The sequence below is a fragment of the Crocuta crocuta genome, unplaced genomic scaffold, assembly GCF_008692635.1.
Source record: "Crocuta crocuta isolate KB4526 unplaced genomic scaffold, BGI_CrCroc_1.0 scaffold620, whole genome shotgun sequence".
In the NCBI taxonomy this organism is placed as follows: Eukaryota; Metazoa; Chordata; class Mammalia; order Carnivora; family Hyaenidae; genus Crocuta; species Crocuta crocuta.
The window spans coordinates 1,012,460-1,022,686 of NW_027527402.1; the positions used below are offsets into that span (position 1 = coordinate 1,012,460).

A 10,227-nucleotide genomic window follows, 5' to 3' on the forward strand; every position below is an offset into this window, starting at 1 on the left:
TCTTCAAGGGGCTCGTTATCCCCATCTAATGGCCTCGTGTGAAGCTGTCACCAGTTAAAGGAATTTATGTGGTTGCAGTGAGAGCCAATGAGTCCAGAGGCAGATGAAAAGGTAAAGATTTCACAAAACGAAAGTGTGAGTCCACATGGGCTTAAGGTACAGAAAGTTGGAAGAGGCAGTTGTTCCCACTCGGACAACAAGAAAAAGCTGGATGATCTACAAAATCTGCCCGAGAGCGGAAGTTGCAAGGTCACGGGGCAAAATGAAGTCCAAAGCATGGTAACCTCTCCAAGGAGGGACATTCCCACGGACCATGTCCTCTCCAGGAGATGCCGAGAAGGACAGACGGCAGCCACACACGTTGTGAAGGAGGAAGGCACTGAAATTTTAACCGTGTCTTAAAGGCCAAGTGTGGGCTATCATGACGGTTTGCGATCTCAGAGGCTCCGACAGTAAGCAGGGTTTTGCCCCCTTTTCAGATGTTTTCCTCAGGCCTCCACCAAGGGTTCCTCTCTCCCCTCTACCAACAACAACCAAAAAAAAAGTGGGGCAAGAGACCTCTGCTGCAGGCGTGCAGATCGTGAGCGACTACCACTGGCACAATCCCCGGTCACTTTGCTCATTTGAAACAAAAGCCGCCTACCATTGATGCTGGGGCAAGTAAACCCCACCAACCCCTGGTTCCAGGTCAAGGTCAGCTCTGATAAAGGGGTGGCACAGGCTGTGAGGGGACAGAGAGGTGGACAGAAGAGGCAGGAGGAGCCGGTGGAGGAGGAGGGGGACTTCCATTCTCCAGCAGTTCTGATCCCTGGCTCTCCCCCAGCCCCCCCCCCATCCTGCCTCTCACCTTGGGCTCTCAGACCCCACAAGGACAGTCTCTCCACCCTCTAAGTTTCCAACCTCATCTGTTTCTCTCCTTGTCCCCATCAGAGCCTGGGTCCCCAGGTTTCCTGGCCCTTCTGTGAACTCCCCACATCCTTTCAACAGATTTCTTTCCTTCTGAAATCAGCCAGAGTCTATTTCCGCTTCTGGCAGTCATAAACCTTGACTCCTTTTTCAAGTTCTCCCGGAGGAATGCTTTGTGTTGTTAGTTACAGCCCAACCTTTCCGTTTTCCAGAAGGAAGTTCCATCTTCTCAAACTTGGAGGGGAAAATCTTCCTCTTCCTAACAGGAGTAGCTCCTTTGCCTCCTTCCTCAATTCAACCCTCATCCAGTCTCTAGGAGCAAAATACCCTCTTCCAGAGGGCTGGGCGTCTTTCGGACCCTGTGGTTTAGCCAGACACTTTTTCCTTTCCGATGTCAATTTTTTTCTGTTCTGTGTTTTGGGTAAGGGAAGAAATGGCTTTGGGATAAAGTAAAAGAGGTAAAGGGGAAATGAAATGTCCCGTTTTCATTGTTACTTTGAGATGCAATGTGGATTTATCTCTATTACACACGGAAACATTTAGTGTGGTGTATTTTGTGTACATAAGTACGGGAGGTACACCGTTCCTGTGGCCCAGCCATGAGTGCTCACGGACACCTCGATTCATGTTTTTTTTTTTTTTTTTTTTAAAGCTTGTAGTTTTTAGGTCACGATCTATTGAGAAACTGGAACAGAACTGACTCGGCCAAACTCTCAGAGAACAGTCTGTGACTGTATAGGAGTCTGAGCCCCACCTTGTGTCCTTAATGGTATGTGGTTGATTTTGAGTCCCCGCAGGTGAGTTTGGTTTGATTTTGAGCGTTTTATGCCAGTGTGAAACATGCTTGATTACTTCACGTTGTAGATCCAACAAATATAGAAATACAAGACAAACTTTCAGCAACAACAAAACCCAGACGTGTATGAAAAGTTAAAAGGAAACCCCCCTGCCTCCCAAGCCCGCTCGGCTGTTGACATGTCTTTATAGATGACATGGCAGAGTCGTGGTGTATGAGGGGTGCCAAATGGTCAAGGACCCGGGGAAGCCCCAAGTCTTGCTCTGACAATCGCCTGCCCCCTCTGGGCCATGGGAAACATGGGAATGTGTGGGTTATGAGCTCTTCCCTCACCCTGGACCCATGGTGGATTTACCTTACTTTCTGAGGTGCGAGTGACACGACAGAAGTCAGTCAAAGGAGGGGGGCAGAGAGACAGCAAGAGGGCTGACCACCCTCACAGGTCAACTGTCGTCTGGTCTTGGGTCAGTAGAAGAAACACCCTGGGACCGGTGGGGGGTGTGGATGCTCAATCAGTACTTACACACCTCTGGCGAGGGATAGGGCACCTGCCCCGGAGGGGTTCCATGGTGTAATGGTGAGCACTCTGGACTCTGAATCCAGCGATCCGAGTTCANCGGGGTCAAAGCCTCCGGCGCCGGCCACTCGATCCTGCACCGCGACGCACGTCCCGCGGCGCGTCCCACGCTTTGTCTCTGAGTCAGTTTGTGATACAGGGGAGTGCTTTGATTTTGAGATCGATGGTTCAGAGACCTAACCTGGAAGTATCTCGGGGTATTTTTGAAGCAAAGAATTGAATTCCTATTCTCAGTTTATTGAGCTGATCAGATGGGCTGATAAACTCTCAGAGCCTCCCAGCCCGGCAGATTATGGCTGATCAGGGAACATTTTTCTTCACTCGCCCTAGGAGGGTTTATACTCCTACTTTTTAAAAAATGGTAAAAATGCTGCACAAGAGATTTAAGCCTATATAATTTCTTTGGAAAAAACACCTAGGAGGAATCATGCAACAGGCATGAAACTACCCTAGACATCCATCCTTATGATCCGCCTGCGTCCCCCAAACCTTCTTATCCCAACAGCTGCTCCCCAAACTCTCCAACTTAAGCACACCTCCGGCCAGAACCAGCTTTTCCCTCCCCTTTATGTTTTCCTCTCACCTACCCCATACCTCTTTCATATCTATTCTGTTCTTTCACTTCTGGGACTTTTTTTTCATTTAAAAATATGAAAAATAGGGGTGCCTGGCTGGTTTAGTCGATAGAGCCGGCAACTCTGGGTCTCAGGGTCATGAGATCAAGCCCCACCTTGGGCATGGGGGCCTACTGAAAAGAATGAAACAAGCGAACAGAAAGAAGATAAGCATTCATTCTTATCCCACCACCTGGAATTAACTACTTATAACATCTTTACATATTTTTCTCCAAAGCTATTTTCTAAGGTGTTCTAACTTTTTTTTTTTTTTGCAGAAGCTATGCATGCTTACACTAGTAAAATTCGAATGATGTAGAAAATACATATATGTAAAAATTTGAAACCTCTTAAAATCAAAAATGACTTTGTATACATTAGGTAATTATTAATGGAGTCATATTTGACATATCTGTAGTGAGGATATATTTACAAATATGCTTTTTATAAAATTGAGCTCTTACAGAGCCTACTTTTACTTGAAAGTATTCAGTTTAATAGGGCATGAGTTTAACTGAAGAAAAAGATACAAAACAAATGTGAAGGAATTGTTGGACATCCAATCAAAGCATTCATCACATGAGAGATACTTTTTTTTTAGTCTCTTATTGTTATACCCAGATCGCAGTATCCTCACCGACCAGAGACCACCAGGGAGACCGAGTCACGCATGCAAAGGCAAAGGGCTTTATTACGGGCTTAAGCTCGGGCTCACAGACTTCACCAGCGTATGGGTCCGTGCTGAGAGCCTCGAACAAGGGCAGAGTAGGGTTTTTATGGGGTTTGAGACGGGGGAGTTACAGAAGTTGTGACATGGGAACAGTGATCCAATCATAATAATTCAACATCGTTGACAGCGGGTTTGACCATACACATTGTCCAGAGTATTCCTTACTTTTGGCGGGATCCAATTATAACATTTAGAGTAACTTTAAATTCAACCAATCACAGAGCCAGCCTAGGGTCTTGTTCGGCGACTAACAGGTTAACTTTAACATTAGGTAACATCCATAGTTTCTATCTCCAGGCCTCTCCCTTAGTAATGTGGAGGGTGGTCTCTGGCCTTTCCTGATTGGGTGTTGCAAGGGTGGTTTCTCCTGCCTTGGGCAATGTGTAACTGCCTGATAGTTTTGGGAAAGCTGAAACTCAGGCCTTCTAGTTCAGAGGGGAAACTTAAAGCCTGTCATGGAGTCAGTTTGGTTTAGACGTTTAGACTTGTGGCCTTACATTATTTAAGAGAGACAGAGTATGAGCGGGGGAGGGGCAGAGAGAGAAGGAGACACAGAATCCAAAGCAGGCTCCAAGCTTCAAGCTGTCTGGCACAGAGCCCAACGCTGGGCTTGAACCCTCAAACAGTGAGATCATGACCTGAGGCAAAGTCAGATGTTTAACCGACTGAGCCACCCAAGCATTCACAGAGATACTTTCCTAAAAGAACTTTCCAAGGCTAATAATAATTAAAAATCAGACACTAAAATTGGAATGATGTCTTTTTAAAATCAAATTTCTTAAGATGCAATTTGTAAATTGCAATTTGTAAATAACACAATGCTTCCATTTCAAGTGTGATATTTGACAAGTTGGAGGCACCCATGAAACCATTACCCTGTTGAAGAACGAAGAACATTTCTATTGCTCCAAAATGTCTTCTTGTGCCCGTTTGCAGCCAATCCCCACACCAGCCCCTGTCCCAAGTCATCAATGATCTAGTTTTGTCACTATACATGGAACCACGTAGTACATACTCTGATAAAGATCACTCAGCATGATGTTTCTGAGGTTCATCTTTATTGTTGCCACGAATCAGGCCTCTGTTCCATTCTGTTGAAGAGTGGTATTCTTTTGAATGAATATATCACAATTATATCCTTTTTTTTTTTCAAAAAAAAAACCTTTTAACATTTATTCATTTTTGAGAGAGAGAAAGAGAGAGACCAAGCGCAAGCAGGGGAGGAGCAGAGACAGAGAGGGAGGCACAGAATCTGAAGCAGGCTCTGGGCTCTGAGCTGTCATAGCCTGATGCAGGGCTTGAACTCACAAACCTCGAGATCATGACCTGAGCCGAAGTCAGACATTTACTCGACTGAGCCACCCAGGCATCCCCCTATCCAGTTATCTCCTGATGGACATTGCATATGTTTCTAGTTTGGGGACTGTTATAAACAAAGCTGCTGTAAACAAGTCCCTTTGGTGGGCTCGTGTTTTATAAATTTCACTTAAAATTTAAAATTTTTAATACTAATTTATTTTGCGAATGGGCGTTACACTCACAAATACAAGAATCATTCATCCAAATGTTACAAAAGTCCGAGACAGAAGTCTACACACTACACTTCATAATTAAGGGTTAAAAAGCTTATCTTGGGAAGTTTCCTATTAGGACTTATTTACACTACGCTAGGTGTATTATTAGGTGATCTCACTTAAACTATACAATAATTTCTCTATGAGTTACTTAATCTTATTATTTTCATATGATTCTTGCAAACCTGGCCTAGCAACGGAAGGATCTGGCTTAAGGTCAAACAAAAGGCAAGGGGTGGCGTCAGGACTGGAAGGGACGCTTCCCGGAGGTCGTGCTCCTAACCACAGACTGAACCCAACATCTTTGTAATACCCTCAGTGCTTGATAGACTTGGAAACCAACACCCAAGCACAGTATTGACCACTTCGGTTTGGTCAGAAACCCCTCCATCAGGGAGCTGACAACAGTGCTGACAACGGAGACTGGGGAAATCCATTAAACGCTCTAGAAACCCAAGGCACTGACAGTTGATTTCGGTCTTGGTTCAAGTATTTTGTATTTGTTGATCCCCCTGCTGGAGAGAAATTCACTGGCTCTTCTTCATCAAACTAGGTCAGTCTGTAGGACCTACGACTTCCACTTTCAGTGTCCTCAATACTCAACAGGCATTCAAATCTGCTCTTTAGTTTTCTTTGGACCCGCCCTTGTTTGGATACAACCCTTTCCCCAGCTCCACCCCCAGCGTTTAACTCAACTCCTGCTGCTAGTCTCTGGAGTGGTCTCAGTAGCTTCTGAATACTGCTCCCCAGGAAGCCAACAGGGGGGCTTGAGGGTTCTTCCCTCCATGGCCCTGCCTTTGTTTGGTCAGGTAGGTTCTATTTGCCAGGACATTTGTGGATCAGAAGTGAGCAAGTTAAGAAGACATCCTGGGAAAGAAATTGGCAAAATGTTCACAAATGTAAACACTGGACCTGGTTGGTTTTCTAATACATTGTGGTTCAATATATTGTAACTGCATTTTGAGATAGGGAAAATCTAAAATACTTCTGACATTAAAAAATGTTATTTACAATTCTTGCTGCCATTTTAAGGAAGCTTCCTACTTTGCCACACTACTGAAGTGTGTCAGGTGCAAATTACAGGTTGAGAGAGAGCTGGTATTTTTCTGTCTATAAAGGCTTCAAGAGAGAGCCTGAGAGTAGAAGTGGAAGGAAAGGAAAACCAAAGCCAGAAGTATGAAGAAGCTGCTTCGGAGTGCAGAGGGTGAGTGGGCAGTATCTTTGGAATTGGCTAGTAATGGCTTATAAGGTGTAAAAGTAAGACATCAAGCAAGGCAGCTAACACTTAAAAAAATAAGTCGGAGGCAAGATTAGATATTTAAAGGCTAGGAGACAAAGACAGCCTAATTATTGCCTCTCACAAGATCAGACACTAGTCACTGTTCACTCTCTAATATATGTTCTTGAGAGGATCATGAGGCATTTGGCCAATATTCGGGTCTGACTGTGGTTTGCTGGAGGCCATCTCTGTCCGGTCCAGGGGTCCCTGAAGGATGGACAGTGTCGGAGGGGGGGAGAGAGAGAGAGAGAGAGAGAGGGAGGAGAATCTTTCTGGTCACCAGGCAGGCATCTCTGCTCTGACTGGGGCTCAACTTTATTTTATAATTAGTGTTTGGGGGATGGCACAGAAGTGGTATTTGCCTTAGACAATGATTTCTGAGGACAAATTTCTTTGATATGTAAGAATTTCCTAGAACANTGCTGGAGGCCATCTCTGTCCGGTCCAGGGGTCCCTGAAGGATGGACAGTGTCGGAGGGGAGGAGAGAGAGAGAGAGAGAGAGAGAGAGAGGGAGGAGAATCTTTCTGGTCACCAGGCAGGCATCTCTGCTCTGGCTGGGGCTCAACTTTATTTTATAATTAGTGTTTGGGGGATGGCACAGAAGTGGTATTTGCCTTAGACAATGATTTCTGAGGACAAATTTCTTTGATATGTAAGAATTTCCTAGAACAGATTTGTAGAAGACTCATGCGTAACCTTTCAATAGTGATTGAGGTAGGTGATTTAGATGCTTATCCTATGGGGAAGCATACAAGACAATGTTTTTAGCATAAAAACGGTGAAGTTAGTTCTTTGTGAGCACGGGTCAAGAGATTGTTTAAGGAGACGTATTAAGAAAAACAGGTCTTTCAGGAAACACAATGTTTGCTCCCATAATCACAAAAGAAGTAGTTCTTACAATAGGTTCCTTCACAGGGTGCAATCAGCATATTCAAGGCCAGAATAAGTCACTCCGGAATACTGACAAAGATGCCTTGGGGGTTGGTGCTCCAAGCAGAAACAATTGGGTGGGAGTGGATATCAATCCTTAACTCTAATTTAGACTCTGTCTCACTGCCAGGCTCAATTGGAACTCTTGTGTTCTTAACCCCCTTTATTATCTAAGTCTTAGATCTATAAAGCCTATAGGAAGAGCCTTTTGACAATTCTCCACAGTGCTTTCATCTAAAATCTCTTTTGAAAAGGCAAGAATATGCTTTTCCTTTTGAGGAATCTGTGTGGGGAATATTGCTCTGATTTGGAATATTGTGAGGCCTGGTCAATACCAGCAGGCTCATCTCCAACATGAGCCAGTAGTAGGAGATGCCAGTTTCGCTTCTCACAGCAGGAGGTGTGCAAATGCCACCATTTCCTCGCTGTGACTCTTATTCATAGAGACTCTTATCCATAGAGGCCGGTGGGGCTCCCCCCCGGTTCCCTGCAGTGATTCTGACTTGCATGGACGGATGTGTTCAAAACCCGGGGTTGTTACCCCGCATAGGGGAAGCATGTTACACACAAAAATAAATCTTGACCAGTTACAGACAACTTAACACCAAAAGCTTACAAGGGTGCACATGATCCTCTACGTATCACAACTTGCAAATTCGACACTTTAACTCTGCAAATCGATAGACTAATACCAGCCATTTCCACCAAAAGCTCGCACGCTTTCAAGATCAGAAACACAAAACCCATCACACGTGAAAACAGCAAAAGCACAAGTCAATGGAAACTGGTAGTGCCAATAAATGACAGTCTATTTTTTGTACCATAGAAAACAGGGGAAAGCGCGAACGCAGTCCCCCACTACCACAAATTATGCAGTCGAGTTTCCCACATTTGGGGAAATCGCAGGGGTCAGCACATCCAGAGTGCAATGGATAAGCCTCGCCCTGGGAAAACCACCTTCGTGATCATGGTATCTCCCCTGCCAGGTAAGTATGAATTGCTCGCCCGCCGCGCCACTACACCCTCTCACGCCTCACACTCTTCACACACGGTCACTTCCATGCACACACCCTCGAGCCTCCCAGGACCTTCACACATGAAGGACACGCAGTTTCAACCAAGGATCCTGGAATAATTCCCACAGTCTGCGAGATCATAACGGTATTTAAGCGATAGGTGCCGAGCCAGCAGCCCTTGCGCCCCATATTTACATAGGACACGCCCCTGCTAGTGACGTCACGGGAGCGTTCCTTCCCTTCAGTCCTTGCCCCGCCCTTGCCCTCTCCTCCCGGTTTTCCTCCTAATCCCACCCGCGTGGGCAGAGGATGTGGGTTCTGAACCTTTGGCTTGCGGGGAAGTTGTCGGGCAGGCTGCTGACGCGTGTGCACCTTTCTTTAATGTCTTTCAGGGTGCTTGGGTGTCTCAGTCCGTTAAAGGACTGATTCTTGGTTTTCCGCTCAGGTCATGATTTCCCAGTTGGGATTCTCTCTCTCTCCCTCTCTCTGCTCCTCCCCTGCTCACAAGCGCACATGTGCGCATGTGCGCGTTTGTTCTCTCTCTCTGTGTCTCTCTCTCTCTCTCTCTCTCTAAATAAACATTTTTTAAAAATGTCTTTCAATGTGTAGAGCAGAACATTTAGGATTACGAGGGAAACGGGTTCCTTTCAAGTCCAGTTAGTTATCTCTGTGATGCATTTCAATAAAAATTTGAAGCTATCCAGTATCGAAAGAAAGTGAATTTATGAAACTAGAGACGATAGTCAGGTGACTGCAAACCAGCCCTTCTGTTTTTTGCCCGATTGGGGTTCCAGGCTGGGAAACCCAACTCCAAGCTATTTGAACATTAAAAGTAGATTCTATTCTGTTGCTCAAATCACCTAACATTTACTGGAAAGTTCACCTCTGGAAACGAGTTCTGTGGCCATTCAGGCCAGTGAAGGACATGGCAAGAGAGATCAGGCGACAGTGTAGCAACTGAATGTAAATGTTTGATCCAGGCCCCATTCCCCGACTCCTGGCAGCCAGGCGCACTGTCCAGGTGGGAGTGAGGAAATACTTTCTGGAGAATCTGGCCAGCCTTGTCACAGAAACACCATGTCTGACTCCATATTGTTTCTATTTGCCTTGCTGCTGCTACTTCTAGCTTAGGACTATCTGCTTGCTTAGCTCTACACTAAGCATGGAACAGCTAAGATTTGCAAAACTGCTCTTTACCTGAAATCTACCTCACCTGAGGAGATAAATGACTATGTCATGTTCAAGATTTACAGGATTGACATGACCAGACTGCTGTACACAAAGAGCAACTGACCAAGGACAAAAAACTTACGTGACCTTTCTCAGATGGCTACAGATGTCAGCCACTTGTTGCCTCCAGTCCCCTCCCACATGCTAGAGACCAAAACTGCACAGGTCATCCCTGATGGCAAGATGGGATGGAAGAGAATGCACTGCAGTCAGAAGAACCCCCGGAAGAATTCTTCTTCTTTACTTTGTCTGTACCTGTTACTCTCACTTCTGTGTTAGTCTATTCTAGGGTTAATATGAAACCAGAATCGCCCAAAGGTCCCTCCTTCCTCCAAATGGAATGTACCTAAATATCATGTCCGCCCCCTCAATCAGATGTTGTCTAATGAATATTGCAGCAATTAGCAAGATTGGAGACAGTCCAGTATGCATGGGGTCTATAAGAGACCAAGAATTAATTTTCCTTGTATGAGTCTAATTGCCAGTAAGAATACATATTGTGCCATAAGCAGAGACAAAAACAAGACTTACTAGTTTTGGAGGGCTTTCTTGAAAAAGTGTTAGAGAAATATTT

At 45.2% G+C, this 10,227-nt stretch overlaps 1 non-coding gene across 1 annotated transcript; it reads right to left on the reverse strand.

Annotated features, from left to right (window-relative positions):
• Positions 1-8,237: 8,237 nt before the first annotated feature.
• Positions 8,238-8,401, reverse strand: LOC144223034 (U1 spliceosomal RNA). The gene has a single exon (XR_013332533.1). It is a non-coding gene; the product is annotated as a U1 spliceosomal RNA (small nuclear RNA).
• Positions 8,402-10,227: the final 1,826 nt, after the last annotated feature.